Source organism: Rhinatrema bivittatum, chromosome 5, assembly GCF_901001135.1.
Source record: "Rhinatrema bivittatum chromosome 5, aRhiBiv1.1, whole genome shotgun sequence".
NCBI lineage: Eukaryota > Metazoa > Chordata > Amphibia > Gymnophiona > Rhinatrematidae > Rhinatrema > Rhinatrema bivittatum.
In genome coordinates, this window is record NC_042619.1 from 374,117,532 (window position 1) to 374,135,166 (window position 17,635).

At 41.2% G+C, this 17,635-nt stretch overlaps 1 protein-coding gene across 2 annotated transcripts in view; it reads left to right on the plus strand.

The window, feature by feature from the left end:
• The window catches only part of LOC115093104 (neuronal PAS domain-containing protein 2-like), a 260,661-nt gene that overhangs the window by 134,958 nt on the left and 108,068 nt on the right, over positions 1–17,635 (plus strand). The window lies entirely within an intron of this gene.

A 17,635-nucleotide genomic window follows, 5' to 3' on the forward strand; every position in this document is an offset into this window, starting at 1 on the left:
TTAAAAAACTTGAGATTGGTAAATTTTCCAATTACTCGCTTACTCTCACCATTAGAAATGTTTAAAAAATTTCTCAGAGAAGTCTTAATGTATGTAGATGAGGAATTTCCTAAATTGTCAAAGATATATTATTTTATTAAGAAAAGAGAAAGAAATATTCAAGATGGTGGGACAGAGTCTCTCCTAGTTTAGGTATTTCTACCTTCTTGGAGGAATCTCTAGACATAATTGAGAATAGGGCTACTCTTTTCATTTCCTTTCAGTCAGAGCAAGACAAAGATAGACTATTCAAAAAAATTTTTCTTTATAAAGATGTATCTCTTTGTGGTGCCAAAATCCAAATTTTCCATGATGTAGCTAGGGCTACCCAAGCAAGAAGGAAAGCCTTTCTTGCTTTAAAACAACGTGTGGTTACTCTAGGAGCATCTTTCTTTTTGAAATTTCCGTGTGTATGTTATATTAATTATAAAGGGAAAAAATTGGTTTTTCGGATCCACTGCATCTAGAAACATTTTTGTTAGATAAAACGGTATCAGAAGTTTGAAATATATATGGTAAAGGGTACTTAAGAAATTAAAGTCTCTTTCCTCCTTATATTTGAAGTTAATCTAGTAAGGCTCCCTAATGTTTTAAAGGGAACCTATAGATGTTTCTTTTTCTTGAATTAATATGGAGGATCTCCCCCAATTATGTTTTATGTGCACCATTTGAGAAAAAGTTGTTGGAAATGTATTATTTGTTTAAATAATTGCTTTGAGCATGTGGAGTACATATTGGTATAAGTGTTTTTCATGATGTAATAAATGAAAAAGTTAATAAAGAATAAATTTAAAAAAAAAAAAAAGAAAAACAAGAGTTTCCTGGCATTAAAACAAAATGTTCCATCTCAGTGGTCTCAACCATTCAGGCCAATTCTGTAAGGTTCGCAGGAAAATGGGCGCTCAGTGTTGAGCGCCCACTCTCCCAATGCGTACCCAGCCACCTCTCCTGGGCACGTGATCCTGTAGCGGGTAAAATTGAGCATCCTTTTTCCTAACCTGACCGGCCGACACATTTTTTTAAATTTTATTTTATTTTATTTTTTATTTTTTACATTTTTGGTTCCTCCAACTTAAATCTCTAGGATATTTCACTCAACGCACAATTAAGCTCTGGAACTTGTTGCCAGACGATGTGGTTAGTGCGGTTAGTGTAGCTGGGTTCAAAAAAGGTTTGGATAATTTCTTGGAGGAGAAGTCCATTAACGGCTATTAATCAAGTTTACTTAGGGAACAGCCACTGCTATTAATTGCATCATTAGCATGTGATCTTCTTTGTGTTTGGGTAATTGCCAGGTTCTTGTAGCCTGGTTTGGCCTCTGTTGGAAACAGGATGCTGGGCTTGATGGATCCTTGGTCTGACCCAGCATGGCAATTTCTTATGTTCTTTCTTATTTATTTATTTATTTATTTATTTATTTATTCATTCATTCATTCAGCTTTTTATACCGACTTTCAAATTAATATCAAGGCGGTTAACAATCTTAGAATATGCAGTAGCAAAATTCAAAAACACCATAACCCATCAAACATATAACTCGCTAACGATTTACATGGTTATTTAGTATACAAAATGATAAACTAAAAATAAATTAAAACTTTCACATTAAAGTTTAAAAACATATAAAACAATAAAATCTTAATACCTAAATTTACAAATTAAAAACCCTTCTAGCTTCATCACCCTTCTTTACCCATGCCTATACCTCCCTTGTTCTTATCATTTATTAAGCCCTTCTGCCCCTCAAAGCCCTTAGAGTTTTTATATTTCCTTCTAATATCCCCTTAAGTAGGGTATAGAGGAAGAAAAGAATCAATTGGCCTAATTAAAAGCCCGTTGAAAAAGCCAGGTCTTAATCTGTTTTTTTAAAACTATTAATATTCTCCTCCAGTCGAATTTCAACCGGAAGGGAGTTCCACATCCCAGGTCCAGCCAAGGATAATGCCCTCTCTCTCACAGAACCCAAATGAGCCAATTTGGGTGATGGAATTGGTAATAAAGCTTGCCCAAGCGATCTTAAATTTCGGGCTGGGACGTGAATACGAAGTGATGCGTTGAGCCATTCAGTAATACTTCCATATATGGTTTTGTGGATTAAGGTAAGACACTTATAATGAATACGAGACTGGATTGGCAACCAATGAAGCTTCATCAACACTGGAGAAACATGATCATACCTACTTGTATTGGACAACAATTGAGCGGCCGCATTCTGCAGCAATTGCAGAGGACGAATAGTTGACATGGGAACCCCTAACAATAGCGCATTGCAGTAGTCTAATTTTGGTAATATTAGGGCCTGCAAGACAATACGAAAATCATTTAAATGCAACAGAGGCTTCAATTTTCTTAGCACTCTTAACTTGTAGAAGCCGTCTTTTATAATTGACTTTATTGAAGGTTTCATAGTTAACTCTGAATCAAAAATAAAACCCAAGTCTCTTACTTCTATGTTCTAGGATGTACAGAAAAGCAGTATTTTCTGCTTTTCTGGTCACTTTTTCGGGCTGCTCAGAAATGAATGCCTGCCCTTGGCTTGCCAGGACTTCTAGGTGAAAGCAGGAACCAGGATGGGCTGAAGACCAGGACCAGAGCAGAAACCAGGTGTGATAGGCTGGAGCTTCTTATATACAGCTGTTTGGGCCACACCTAATGCTAGTCCAATAGGGAGTCTCCAGAGGCAGGAATACCTAACTTTGCTTCGTTTGATATTTACTACTGATTCAGAGTTTCATGGCTCAATTGCAAGATCCCATAGTCTTGAACACCCAGTACCACAGATCATATCCCCTCTGCTCCTGACACTTGGCACCATCAAAGAACAAGGCCCCAGTATCATCGAAGCACCAAAACCCAGCATTGTCTATGCACAGGGCCCGAGCGCAATTGACGCAAAAGTCTCCAGCATCATCGATGCATAAGTCCTCAATGCATCAAGCCCTGGAACATCGCTCCTCAATGCCTTTGCCCTTAAACTGTCAGAATCATCAACACAGCATGCTGCAGACCTCCCTACACAGTTGTATGCGCAGCCCAGATTGTTGACTGGAGCGGAAAGGGACCCAATAGTCCTGCCACCACCGCCAATTATCAAAGCACTCTCACCATCAAAATTATTGGAACAGATCCTATTTGTTCTCTGGTTCCTCTCATCTCTAATTGGCCTCTGACTCAGATACTGCAAAATCTGGAGGATGTGCAAGATTAAATTCTGGGATCAGAAGAGGATATCCACTACCCACGCCAGGTCAGAAGGCATGACAGCCTCTTGACCAAGTAGCAGAATTAGTGAAGGATTTCTTTACTTCTTTGGTGGTGAAAGATAAGGAGTGCACTTACCAACCTTTCCTTTCCAAGATATCCACCTTATGCCAAAAGAAGGAATTCCGGTAACCCTATGCAACCCGAGCACATTTTTGGTTTACCAGTAAGCCCTGGGAAAGATAATTAGTGTGCAGCCCCTCCCCTTCAGGGTGCTGGAATAGACGTCCCACTTCAGAGGTTTTATAGCAGCGATCTGCCAAGGGTTCTGGGGGCAGTCTGAGTTTGTAGTTCAGGAGGAAGGTTGGAAATTTTTTCCTCATTTGTGTTTTGGCCTACCTGGGGGCCTAGGCTCAACACTGCCTGGAATCCTTCAGAGCAGGTTGAGGGCCCCACTGCTGTACTTCCAAACTGCAAAGTGGTTGTCCAGGGAATATTTTGGATTTTTGGACTTTTACTTGGTAGGAGCCTTGCTGGACACCTGGGCCTTTTCTGGATCCAGGGCATGGGGAACCCTGTGTCTGGGGAATCCCAGGGATTGTGAAGACCTGCCCTTGAAGTGGTGGTGACCCGTTGCAAGGGATAACTCCGGTGTTATTTCCTTCTTGGGAACTAGAAAAAGTTATTTTTGAAGATCTGGGAGGAGGTGTTTTTCTGTCCCTCTTCCTACCCACCAGCAGACCTGTGAAGCAGGAGTCCGTCCAGGATCCCTCCCTAAAGGGATCCCATTGAAGAAACAGAAAGAAAGCACTACTAACTGTAAGAACTATTTACAATTTGGAGGACACCCAATCGGAGTCTTCAAAAGCCCCTGGGGAGAGAGAGATTTTGTGCAGAGACAGGTTTTGTTCAGCTTGGAAGGGGTTTTCCGACCTTCTAAGGGTTGCCCCGCCCACTGGGACTGCCATCCTCTAAATCCAGATGGGTAGAAAGTTTCCTTGCCTAAGGACTTGTAACCAGAAAAGTGAAAAGACTGTGGCCCTGTATAATATTTTTTGTACCATTAACCAGTTGGTTCTAACAGTAAAGACACTCATTCAGTGGCTCCAGCATGGTTATTTGGCACTCAGTGCACAGTGAATAAAAAATATCCCTCTCCCAGGAATATCTGCAGAGAAGTTAGCCGCCCCTGCACTGGGACCTGAGAGGAACCCTTTTATCCCCAAGCCAAAGGACCCACACCCTGGGGGAAAAGGGGCACAAAGAAAAACTAGTTAGGGTTCCTGCTCCAAAGAACTTACAAATACTTTGATGGACCCAGCTGTGCAGGACAGGCACAATGGGGTGGGGTTACACTCAGTTCATACGGATACTCCAGAACGCCCGCAAGGTGGGTTCTAGCTTGCAGTGGACTCCAGCCAATCAAGGGATGCTCACCAGGGCTGTACCCTTACATGGTGACCAATGACCCCCCCCCCCCCCCTCAAACTCCAACTTCATCACTGGGATCCTGGATTAGTTTTCCTTTGCCTCTAGGCTCTGAAGAGGGATTGTAAGGGATCCCCTCTGACCATCCTCCGGAGCACTCGTCTCCACTGGAAGGACCTTTCCTTTTCAGGATTCTGGATAAGTTAGGAAAAGCGCTCAGAGTAAATGTGCATAAGGACAAGGATCCCAGTGGAAATGTCTTCGGTCTCCTTTTAGATTCTGGAAACACCAGCAGAGCCAGTGGCTAATCCTGGTCCATAGAATCCTGCAAGAATTACGGTACAAACAAGAATGTGGGAAACTCCTGTTTCCTGTCCAGTAGCCTATATGAGGATGTCCACGAAAAGTTGGCGGATGTACCCTTCCTGAGTGATAATCTTTTAAGCAAAAAGCTCAGAGAAACAGTAGCTTAAATTAAAAAACTGAATGTGGCAGTACATTATCTCTCCACGAGACCGGATCAACAGTCTTTCGCAAGGCGTATCTTCTGTGCTTTTCTCTCATGCTTCCTCAAGAGAAGAACTCAACTACATCATCAGATTTCGCAGCTATGTGTCTCTTATGATCCTCACAGACTGGGCATAGCAATGTCCAAATGTACATTATCCAACTGGCTAGCAGATTGCATCACTCACTGTTAAAGACTAGCAAGCCTTCAAATTACAGCCAGCATTAAGGCTCATCACATTAGAGCCTTGGCTGCATCAGTGGCTCATCTGCCAGCCGTATCATTTGATGATATCTGCAAAGCTTCAACATGGTCGCCAGTGCAAACCTTTGTATCCCATTGCTGTCTGGACAAGCTCTCAAAGAGTGGTAGCAAATTCAGACAAGCAGTTTTGCGTAGCCTGTTCACCCGGTAGTCTGATCTCCATGCTGGGGTCCAGGTTGCTTATTCAAGATATGCTCCACTGCAACTCTCAGCTTCGGACTCCCCACAAGTAATGGCTAATTCAGCCTTGCTTATCAACGGAAAAAGCAAGTTTGCATACCTTAAACGGTGTTTTCCATAGATAGCAGGATGGATTAGCAATACTAAATACCTGCCTGCATCCCTGGAGAGTCGACTACCTTGCTAGAATTAGCTTTCAAATCAACTGAAAAGGGGCTCACAAGATAATGCCTGAATGGGAATTACCGCACATGCTCAGTAGCGCAAAAGATTTCGCTGCTGCTGGAGGATGTCACCCACATGTCATGGATAATTCATCCTGCTATCTACAGAAAACCCCTCTTACAGTAAGCAAATTTCTAAAATGTAGGTCCAGTTTCTGACTAACTTCTCAAAACTAAATTGACATACTAAAACTAGCAACTGTACCCATTCTTGCCCAGGTGGCCGAGCCTTTTTATTGGCACATATGCTCTTGTATGGAAGTGTTATCTGAAAAGGAAAAACGAAATTGTTTTCACCCAGGGCAAGGGACGTGGAGGCACATTTGCTAAAGCCTGGGCTGGCAAAGTTTATTTATTTGGCGAAAACTTAAATTTACTGTAAGAGTGTCCCTTCCACATACTCACACCCTCATACAGGCTCTCTCACTCTCTCGCACACACACACATCCCCTCATATAGGCTCTCTCTCTGAAACCCACAAGCATCCCCCGCACTCCCCCCTCTTACCAACCAAGCTGTCTCTCACACTCCCCCACACCCCCTCTCCTCTCTCGTACACACATTCTCTCTCACCGGCATCCCCCTCCCCTCATATAGGCTCCCTCTCTCTGAAACCCACAAGCATCCCCCCACCCACCCTCTCTTACCTCCCATGCTCTCTCTCACCCTCCTCACCCCCCTCTCACCAACCATGCTCTCTGTCACCCCCCTCTCTCACACACACATTTTTTGTCACCGGCATCCCCCCGCCCATGCTCTCTCTCACACCCTCTTGCTCTCTCTCACCCTCCCCTCCCCGACACACATTTTCTCTCACCAGCATGCCGCGGGACTCGCACTGTTCACGGCGAAGATGAAGGCCCGGCACACCATTCGCAGCACCCGGGGGCCTTCCATTTTTGCCTTGAGCAGAAAATAGCAGCGGAGACCCCGGCATGCCGCGAACGGAGCGCGTCCCGCGGCACACGCTCCGTTCGCGGCGAAGATGAAGGCCCGGGCGCGCCGATCACGGCACACGGGGGCTTTTCCTTTTTGCCGCGAACGGCGTGCCGGGCCTTCATCTTCGCCACAAATGGAGCGTGTGCTGCGGGACGCGCTCCGTTCGTGGCATACCAGTGTCTCCTCAGCTATTTTCAGCCTGTCCCGCGATGGCCGCTGCAGAATTCCCCCAGGAGGAGCTCTTGTACTCGGTGTTGCGGCGTGTTTGAGCCTCCAAGGCGTCCAGGGAGCCGTCTGCGCCCTAAGCCCGATATATTATAGCGCCATCTATCGGCGGGCTGGAGAACATGCGCAAGCACTGATGGACACACTACCAAGCCCGATATATTATAGCGCCATCTATCGGCGGGCTGGAGAACATGCGCGAGCACTGACGGACACACTACCAAGCCCGATATATTATAGCGCCATCTATCGGCGGGCTGGAGAACATGCGCGAGCACTGACGGACACACTACCAAGCCCGATATATTATAGCGCCATCTATCGGCGGGCTGGAGAACATGCGCGAGCACTGACGGACACACTACCAAGCCCGATATATTATGGATAACATGAAATTAGGCAAGTTGGAGCAATTACCTGTTAAATGTTGTTTTCCGGGCTCCTTTCCAGTACCTTTATATGTGCGCCTTTGCATTACCATGTAGCAGAACTCAGTGATTACTGCTGTTGCTAAGTGACATGTGATGAATTGTTCACTGAGGTAACTAATGAAAGGCAAGCAGACCATCTTCATTCTGTGTCATAACAGGACAGATCTCAACACTATGCATGAGTTAAAAATAGGAATGGGTGAATTATTTAGTTCTTTTAAACTGGATTGCATGAATGTTAACTAATGTTTCAGAAAATAAATTGTGAGTAATGGTATAATTTAGTTGAAAAATGTGTTGTATTGAAGATAGTGACTTTGTAGATGCTGATTATTCAGCAATTTGGGTCACTCCTTTTCTCTGACAAAACTAGGGATGTGCAAATATTTTTATAAGGAAGTCTGCAAGGCAGTTTGACATACCTATGGGTTCATTGGATCAGTCTGATGATCCATTTTTAAACAGAGACTCACTGCCAGCCAAATACATGGTGGAACTATGGGAATAAGGACGAATGCAGGGAAATCTGCTGTGGAGTTCCACAAATCTGTGAATTAGGCTTTTCGGGAATTTGTACAATCCTTTCAAAACACTTTCTCCAGGTACAACTACCGCAAAAAATGCAATAGGGGGACATTTTACTGATAACGAATGAAAGATGCCTGAAATAGGATGAATTCTTGACAAATAAGGAACAAATATCCTGGTATGTGCTTGTTTGTTTGTTTGTTTATTTATTTATTTGAAATATTTGTTACCCGCCCTTCCGTGATTCAGGGCAGGGAACAAAAAGCATACATAAAAGTCATAAAATTAAAAGCATCTATTTTTACATATGGTCTCACAAACAAAGATAATATTATGTATGTGCCAGACTTCTATATGTTAGTTACACTTATAAAATGGTCTGAAAAACCACAATCAGCTAAGTTAGCTGGATAATGTTGGTCCTGCCTCTGGCTAGATTATAGTCGGATAATGACATCTAGCTATAATTTAGCTGGATAGGTGGCAGAATTCTCAAAAAGTTGCCATTTATTTTATTTATTTATTTAGTTAGTTAGTTAGTTAGCAGGTTTTATACACCGACATTCGTGTGGAACATCATGCCGGTTTACAATTAACAATAAAGTTGGAGAAATTACAATGAACAGGGATGGGGGAAGGGGAGCAGGCTAGAAAAGAGAGAGAGGGAGAGTAACAGAAGGAAAAAGAGCTAGTGATGGAAATTCAGAGGAACAATAATATGATAAGGAGTGGAGAACATAGCTTCTATAAGTGATTACAGAATCTGGAAAAGATTATAAGCAAAAACTTACAATATATACAATTTTATGATTACAAAATAGAATGGGAGAGTAAACGCAATCTTACACTATATATTATCTTATGTGGACATAGTGTTGGAATACCATTCCAACACTACGTCCACATAAGGTATTTAGCCAGATAACGTATTTAATGTATTTTAACGTATATAAGGTATTTAGCCAGATAACATGAGTTACCAGGCTAAATGGCTTTGAATATTGACCTCTAACAGTTCAGAAGGCTAATTTAGTCACAGTTGAAAAGAATACGTAGCAGAATAAAAACCGTGAGTGTAACAGAGGTTGCACAGTGATGCAGTTCCTGGCTAAGTGATCATTTCCATCTTACTAATTTGGTTATGTTTTTGCTGTATAATTAAACGGAGGCAGAAATATAACTGCATAAGAATAAGGCTGAGGTAAAAACAAATGGGAATCAGTGGATGAGTAAATGAAACCTAGTAATTACGAAAAACAAATCTGTGAAGAAAAAAAAAAGTGTATTTAAATATGTACTGAACAATGCCAAGCTTCTACATTTTCTAATCTCCCTGGGAGAGGCGTTGGAACATCTCAGGAACAGTCAAGCTTTCCTGTAATTGATTCCAATGTATATTTGTGATCTGAATATCGTGGGCATACCAGTGCATGCACAACAGGTATCTGCAAGCCTCATTAGTGATGTGATGGATCTTTGAAATAAAATTGATTATTGGACCATCAGCTGATTTTCTTCCCAGAATTCTAGGTCTCTCATATCAGATTCACAAAATATATTCATTTAGGGGAACAATTTCCAGTAGCTCAGGTTATATGCAAAGCAATTTCACCAAGTCTGAGAAGGGAAATAGCCTGAATTGTTTCCCTTTAAAAATGCCTCAAAAGTGTCCGCACACTTTCCATCTGCTATTTGTGTGGGTTGCCCGAGCAGGAGCAACGTAACATGCATGCTTTTGGAAATCCCATGTATGCAAGTATTTTCCTCTTCCCCTGACCTTAACGCGCCCACAGGAATACTTCCATTTAATGCATCTAAAAGTACGGGCACTGCGCCCACTGCAAGGCATTTTTAGATGCATTGGAGGGGGTGATTTTCAGTCAGGTCATTTTACTTTGGCAAATACCTATTTACCCAGGTAAATGCATTTGAAAATTGCCTTCTTTATATTAGTAATGACACTTCGTTTTTTTGCTTAAATCATATTTATTTTTTGCATGACAGATACCATAGTCGTACCATCTCGTTCCCGCAGATCGTATAAGGTTGAGTACAGGGAGGTTAAAAAAAAAATGTTGCAGGTCATGCTATAAGTGATGGTTAAGAGAGCTGAAACAGGATCCCAACTTTCAAAACTCTGCTAATCACTCTTCAAGCAGTTCTCAAATCCAGTCTTTGAAGCTCCCATACATGTCTTGTTTTTAGAGTAACCCCGGTTTGTACAGTAAGAGGCATATGTAGTTATCATTTTCCCCATAGATACAAAATGGCAGCAACCCCTTAGTACACCTGGCTCTAAGTGTGTACAAATATATCTCATGAATATTGATTGTCGATATCCTGAAAAAGCAATTCTATTTGGGTGCCCTAAGAGCTAGATTTGATAACTTGTAACGGTTGCTGTGGTAAGGTCAGTTCAACCTACAGAGGAGGCCCTGTAGGTCCTTACAGACAGCTGGTGGGGACTATGCTGCGGAGAGACTGGTCAGGATCTTCACCTATACCAACCCCTTTCCCCTTGGGTTGAGCCCTTGGGTTCTGGGGGGCCGGCAGGTCTTAGCCGAGAGCCTCTGTGGCAAAGGCGAGAGTGTAAAATTAGGATCAGTGGGGATGGCAAGCAAGAACAGTCGAGGTCCAGGCTAATGTCAGAGGCAGAAGTCAATCTGAGGAGTAGGAGGAGATGATGAGATGGGCTGACACAGGAGACAGAAGCAAGGTGGCTGGACTGGACAGGCAAAGACAGACACACTTACACTACACACAGAGGAGTAGTTGACCCATTGCTGAGACAAAGAAGTGTGGTCCTTCAGAACCTTTTATAGGGCTGAGATCCTGATGTCATCAGGCACTTCAAAGCTGGGGCTGTCAGGCGCGTATGTACCTAAGGGGTAGGGCATGGCGTCCATGGCGACATTCTGCCACAGCGAGGGGTTGGAAGCATTCAGGGCCTCGGAAGGAGGCTGGCAGCTTTGGAGATAGGAGACGTGGCTCGCGGGGGCTATTTCGCGAGCCGCAGATCGTAACAGAACCACTGCACTTCACCATGCTGCCAAATGTTATATTTTCAAATGTTATATACTTACCATTTCTTTACCCCCCTGCAATTCCCTGCCACCTCCCTCCCCCCACCTCACCCAAAAAAAAAAATGAATGCTAAAGAAATTCAAGAGATTATTATGAACTTCAACAGAAATTATATCTGTTGGCTAATTTGGCAAGTTGTCAGGTCCTTGGTGTATGCATGTTCTTGTTACATTTGGCGGCTCGCAGGAGGGTCCTGCGAGCCACAGCACTCACCTCAGGGCCTTGTCGTAACCTGGGTAACTGAGAGCGGCCTGGACCACTGTCGTGCCGTGCCCCCTCCTCTTCTTCATAGGTGCGCACGTGCCTGACTTGCCAGCATTTAAGAGCTGCGGCGGGAAAAGCCTGCGGTGCCCTGAGATGATGTCAGTAAGCTTCTCCTACTTAAGGGCTTCCTAGATTTCTCTATCTTGCCTCAGGTCCTGATAACTTCTATTTATTTATTTAATAATTTTTATATACCGACTTTTCATGCGAGCATAACAAATCGGTTTACAGTAGTTAGCAAATATTCATTTAAAAATATTTGCATTTCCAAAGAAGAAAGGAAGTCTACATAGTTTCATAATGTAAATAATTAAATAGTAAACTAAAATAGTAGGCTAAGTAATCATAAAATTTAAACAAGTAGTGCAAGTTGCCTGCATCCTTCTTCGTCTCTCCAGCCTGCCCTGCCTTGTCCAGCATTACCTTGCCTCGTCCAGCATTGCCTCGTCTCTCCTGTCTGCCCAGCCTCATCATATCTACTTGCCTCATCCGCCTGTCAGTCCTTCTTTATCACTCCTCCCTCTCTCCTCCTTGTCTTCCTTCGGACTGACCACTGGTTCTGACTTCGCGACTGTCTATTCTCATTGTCGCCCGCCTCTGACCCTTGCCTGTCCCTGGACTTTCACCTGCGCCCTGCCTCAAGAGACCATCGCCTAAGTCAGAACTTATCCAGATAAGTAACGTGCCTTTATGTTTCTGGTTTTGAGAATAAGATGCTCTACCCTTCTAGGTTTTGGCAGTTTATTTCATTCTGGCTATGCTATATTGATGATGTTTTTCTGATATGGAAAGGGTCTAAGGAGAGTGTTTTGGAATTCTATGATTTTTGGAGTGACCCAAATTTACATTTTTTTCTTTAATATGGCTCAACATTGTGTAGCGTTCCTAGATATGTGGGTGATCCTTGAGGCAGGAATACCAACTTCATTATTTAAGAAACTGATGGATCGTAACAGCTTTCTACACCTACAACAGCTTTCATCCCCTGCACCTCAGGAATAATATACCAGTTAGTCAATTTTTTCAGGTGAGGCGGGTGTGTATCAACTTGGAAGCTTTTCATTATCATGCGGGTGTCTTGTGGGATGAGTTTTTAGAGCGTGGTTATCTTATGCAACTAGGGGTAGATTTTCAAAGAAGCGCGTGGGTGTACATGTGTGCACACTACATGGTCGCCCAATTTTATAACATGCGCTAAAATCGGAGGTCGGCGTGCGCAAGGGGGTGCACAATTGTACACCCTGAGTGCGCCGACGCCCACAGCCTTCACCCATTCCCTCCCAGGCCAATCCGATTTCAGAGTGGCCTATGAGGGAACTTCCTTCCCCCTAATCTAACCTTCCCACCCCTTCCCCTAACCTATCCCCCCTAGCCCTATCCTAAACCCCCCCGACTTTTATTATACGTGCCAGCAGCCTGCCGGCATGCGATCCCCTGGCACAGCGGCAAATGTGCCGGAAGCCTCTGACACCGCCCCCGCCCTGCCCCCTCCCCACCCCTTTTTTGAAGCCCCGGGACTTAGATGTGTCCCGGGGCTTTATGCGCGTCGCCGGGCCTTTATAAAATAGGTCCAGTGTGCGTAACCCCCTCTAAGCGTGTAAAGCTTTGAAAATCTGTGTGGCATGTTTAACAATCCCGCAGTGTAAATTGAGATTTACTCTTCACATAATCATGGGTACAGTTGTATGTGTTCTTCCTTACACCACATATACATCTAAGATTGTGAAAAATCATTCGTAAACAGTGATGTTTGCTGCAGGTTCATCCACGGTTTTGTGCAACAGCCCATGTTCCCTTATAAGAGAATTTGAGGGATTATTTGGTTTTTACAAGATTTTCAGGGGTAAAGTCATCTCATCAAATTCATGAGTCTGGCCATAGGAAATGTGGCCACTGTAAAGCTTGTGGTTTGGAATTACAGCTTTAATTCTTCATTCATCCCCTATGGGTAGGAGTTATTGTTTACACTCCCATATGGATTGTGACTATAATCAGGTTGTATATCTTAATTTGTGTCCTTGCATCTTGATTTATGTAGGGAAAACAATGAGATCAATTAAGATCCGTATCATGGAACACTGCAGTGGCATTCGCATGACCATATTTTATTTATTTATTTATTTATTTATCAAGTTTTATATACCGTCATTCAGTAATGCCATCACAACGGCTTACATATTTAAACAAGGGATATGAAGGTTTACAAATAACAAAAAAAGGGAGAAATAGATAAGTAGTACAGAGATTATACAACATATAAGATTATACAACATATAAGTAGTACAGAGATTATATAACATATAACATTGAGAGATCGGGCCTTCTCCACAGCAGGTCCCCCACTATGGAACTCAATCCCCTTAGAATTAAGACAGGAACCATGTCTCCTAACCTTCAGAAAGAGACTGAAAACATGGCTGTTCATGAAAGCATTTCTAGACCCTTAAGGATTCACTTCCATCAATTGCAGCAAAATCAAATACAGCAATACTGAACATTTTCTATCAAATAAAATATTTATTTAAAAGAACAATTATTTAATTGAACATTCTCTTCTAAACTGAATCAGACACTACAAACCAATCACTACAATGTTTTACTTCTTGTTAAACTTGTTTATCTTTCCTTTAACTCTAATCCCAGTTAGAATAACCCTTGTTTTATTGTAACTTTCTCTTCCGTGCACTTGTTTATACTCCTGAAATGTATACTCTTATGTTTTAGTTATGTATGTTATAATGTATTGATCACCCCTTGTTTTATGTAAACCGACATGATACGTACTCCCGTGAATGCCGGTATAGAAAAACACAAATAAATAAATAAATAAATTATCATCAGGATAAAAATAAGGTAAATGTACAGTCAGATTAAGATATAGCAGGTAAGATAAAGAGGAGTGAGGTAATAAAAAGTAATGGGAAAGGTTATGTTCTCAGCTGGAGATGGTTCAGAGTTAAGTTGATCTTGGTAACTGAGCATGTTTTCAGATCATTTGAGAGTTCAGTTGATGAAATGATGTTGTGAGAGTTAGGGTTTCATTATAAGCTTTGGAAGACAGCCAAGTTTTCAGATCTCTTTTGAATGTTTTCAAATTGGGTTGCATTCTAAGGTCCATGGGGAGTGAGTTCCATAATTTTGGGCAAGCGATGGAGAAGGCTCTTTGATGGGTTGTTGATAGCTGAGCTGTTCGAACAGGGGGATTTTCAGAAGGCCTTTGTTGTTTGAACGAAGGTTTCGTTGAGTCATGTGAGGAATGAGGTTAATGATTGACCAGTTAAATTCATCTATATATATTACTTTGTGTGTAATGTTCAGGGTTTTGTATTCAATACGGTATTTGATTGGTAATCAGTGTAGGGAAATAAGGATGGGTGTAATGTGTTCACATTTTTTAACGCCTGTTAGAATTCTTGCTGCTGCGTTTTGTAGGATTTGGAGCGGTCTGATGCCCGAAGCTGGAAGTCCAAGTAATAGGAAGTTGCAGTAGTCGATGTTGAAGAAAATAAGTATTTGAAGTACAGATCTAAAATCTTCAGTGGTTAGAAAAGGTTTTAGCCGTCTGAGGGTTAATATTTTATAATATCCATCTTTAATTTTGGTTGTGATGTGGTTTTTTTAAAGATGGTTCATTGTCTATGATCACTCCTGGGTTGCATGTATGTGATACTGGGAAAATGGGTTCATTATGGTTCTCGAGCAAGAGGGGAGGTGGAAGGTGATGGGCTGGGTTTCCGATCCATGATAATTAATTCAGTTTTTTCAATGTTAATTATGAGTTTCAAGCGAGTTAACAGATGTTTGATTGTAGATAGGTATGTGGCAGTTTTCTTGTAAGTATCATCCAGTGAATTTTGAATTGGAATTAAAATTTGTATGTCATCGGCATAGAGGAAGTGGGTCAAGCCGAGATCTTTTAGGAGATGGCATATTGGGAAAAGATAAATATTGAAGAGTGTTGCAGAAAGTGCCGAACTATATGGAAGCTCCTCCTACAATTCATTGGATACAGTGTTGTCATTCGACTGAAGATATTCGATTTGTGGTATTTGAAGAGCTTGTAACCACTATAGATGGAGATGTAAATCATTTGCTTTTGTAGAGGGAACAAAAATGGATACATGAGATGAATTGTTTGATCCCAACTGGTTTAAATAGCAAAACTGAGTAATTTTTTTTGTAATCCTGTTTCTTTAAATTTAATGAATTGCTGTGTGTATCGTCTGTGAGTATATATACACACATGCGTATGTTGGATAGAATGTCTGACATTTAAGATGGTGACGTTGTTTGTTTGATGTGTAACTCTTTGTTGTGCCTGAGGTATACATATATATATAGAGAGAGATATATATTTGTATATATGATATGGTGGATAGGTCTGTTAGATAGTTTTTCTCGTTGGATAATGCTTTATATGAATGCATATGTCTTTTATAGTGACGATGCTGGTGGGGGACAATAATATAAAGAAATGTATGTGTTGTACTACATCTTGTGATGACCCCTGATGAAGCCATCCGGCGAAATGCTGGGCAATTTAAGAATTTTACAGCTACTGTCTTTTGGCTCTGCTTAATGACTTGCTGTTGAAGACAGATATTGTATCTATCCTTAGACTGAATTTGGGATTTAATGCACCAGAGTTCTTAAAGACAAATATGTTATGTCCTTATTTATTTATTTAGTTTATTGGTATTTATAGGTTGCTATTACCGAAGCCCACAGTGGCTTACGTTTCAAACATACACAGTAAAATACATGAGCACAATAAAATACCATATTTATAAAAACAAAAAACTAAGATAAAAACCTGATGAAATAGTGAGGTAAAACAGAAACCTCTCTCAAATAAAAAACAAAACAAAACCAAAGGCCAGCTTAAATAAAAATGTCTTTAGGGCAGCTTTGAAACTCTTTGGACACCTTATTGAGCTGAGTTCTAAAGGGAGGGTGCCATGATAGAAAAAGGGAGGGTGCCATAATAGAAAAAGCACATTCCCTAGTTTAACATAGCCTTGCCAGTCTAACAGAGGGCACATCAAGCAGCGCCATCTGCAAAGATCTCAAAGTTCTTGCTGGAATATAAGCCTGCAGCATAGTCATAGTGTAATCCAAAATCTATTTTGGGAATGTAGGATTTTTGCAATATTTGAGTAGTGTACTCATCAGTCCCTAATGTCTTGTTTTCACATATCTTATGGGGTGTGTGTCTGGTCCAGGTCTTTTTATTTTTTGTGTTTCTTTGTTAGGCAGTGTGTATTTAGTGATGTTTCTAGTGGTATGTATATATGGTTTTAGGTGTTTTGTATATATTTCAGGTTATGTCTCCCACTGGTGGTTTTTCTGGTTTTGCCTTTTTGTCTTTTGTCTTTTAAAAAAGTAGCTTACATTTTTTTTTTTTGTTTCTGACCTTTTTAAATTACTTTTGAAATTGTTTTCCTGTGTGTTTATGAATGTTTATTGAAAGATTATGCATGGCTTATGGTTTTGTCAATGTTGATTAACAACTGTACGTTAAATCATATATACTTTCGAAGTCTGAACTTAGATTAATGGCCCTGAATATGGACCTCATAGCTTTTAAAACCTATAGCTCAGAATGCAGTTCCTGGTTTTGTTTGTGGGTGATCTCTGCAGGTCACTGACAGCACTTCTTTTTCACATATAGTGATAATTAGATTTTAGCAGTCAAAATAAAAGCTTCTCAGCTTAATCGATTAAAAGGATTCTATTCCCATCGTCAGACAGGCTGTGCAGTCTCCCTTCTTGTACAATCAATAGACAGACCCACTGACACAGAGAGAGAACGTTTTGTTCAGCTTTGCTTTCTTTTATTTATAGCATGTCTGATGTCAGATAACCCAATTGTAAATTAGACAGAAAAGGTCATTCTCTGTAATTTTTAATAAAATGAACCACTATAGAAATAAAACACAAATATAAAATGAATTTTTAAATTAAAACAATTTTCATCCTTTTTTTGTATGGCAGGGAAAGTTATGTGTAAAGATTTGATGCTTACTAATATATATATATATATATATATATTTTTTTTTTTTTTTTTTAATCCTTTTATTTCACTTGACAGGCATCAATTTATTTTTATCCTTATTTATAATTAGGGAGCCCAGCTTTCAAGACTGTCCATGCTACACAATTTGCATGCATTAAGTGGGCCTACAGAGATTTGTGCTTGCATTTTATAAACTGTGTGAAGAGAGCTGAACAATTTAGCAACTCCTGTGTATTTCGGTGTAAAATAATACGCGTGTCTGCTTTGGTACACATGTATATTTCTAAAGCAAGAAAAAAATATA